Here is a 1,134-nt window from a genome sequence, read left to right as displayed (position 1 = left end):
TTTTTTTTTTTTTTGGCGGTATGCGGGCCTCCCACTGCTGTGGCCTTTCCCGTTGCGGAGCACAGGCTCCGGACGCACAGGCCCAGCGACCATGGCTCACGAGCCCAGCTGCTCCACAGCATGTGGGATCCTCCTGGACCGGGGCACGAACCCACATCCCCTGCATCAGCAGGCGGACTCTCAACCACTGCGCCACCAGGGAAGCCCAGTGCTACATATTTTGATTTTTGAAAATTGTAAAATAGGCATGGTGGCAAGTTCAGGAACCTATATGGCCAACAAACAGGGGAAACGTTCAGGACCTCAGCCATGAAGGCTTTCACTAGGGCTTGGGTTGGCATGCCTTCCTGTTGTTCTGCTAGCACAAAAGGGAGATGCCATCCGGAACGCATCTGGCCTCTGGGCATTGCTGAGGGTGGATCTCAAAGAGGGATCCAATTAATTTAAAAAAATAAAAATAAAAATAAATAAATTATTTAAAGAGAGGGAATCTACTGAGCTAGTGTTGATAGGAGCTGTGTATTGACCCAGATCTCTTTGGGGTCGTCATATCTCCCGAACAGCCTCAGGGTCCTCTGTGGTTTCAGCCACATTGGATTGAGGAGTTTGATTGCTTTTTAGCTCGGTTTCTCCGTTTACATGAAGCTGTTAAAAGTCATGAAAGGACCTCAACACCTCTGAGTTTCCTCTCTTCCCCAAGAGGACTAGCCCATGCTGCGTGAAATACCCATAAGGTAGTACCAAGAGGAAAGTTGTCACCCGTGTGTCATTCCTACAGCTTTTGTTGACTAGGTCTTTTTAGTCTGGCTTGCATTCATAAGCAGTGACATCATTTAGCATCTGTTAATCCAAAATTCACTAAGCACATATATTTTGAATCTATTGGAACATTCAATAAATATTTACTGAGTAGCTACTATAGTGCATTAAAATGAAAAACCAAATTCTGCCTTGTTTATCAGGAGCAAAATTCCAATATGTAAAGGAGGGGGAAAAATGGAGAAATTCTACTGTCAGCTATTCCTAGGGTAACCCCAAGAAAACTCCTTCCAGCCACCCAGGGCCCCAAAGACCATGGTCAAAAGACCACAGTCAGGGGCTTCCCTGGTGGCGCAGTGGTTGAGAGTCCGCCTG

The sequence above is a fragment of the Lipotes vexillifer genome, unplaced genomic scaffold (genome assembly GCF_000442215.2).
Source record: "Lipotes vexillifer unplaced genomic scaffold, Lipotes_vexillifer_v1.1 scaffold967, whole genome shotgun sequence".
NCBI lineage: Eukaryota > Metazoa > Chordata > Mammalia > Artiodactyla > Lipotidae > Lipotes > Lipotes vexillifer.
The sequence above is the reverse complement of the archived record's forward strand: the minus strand, read 5'-3'. Positions refer to the sequence as shown.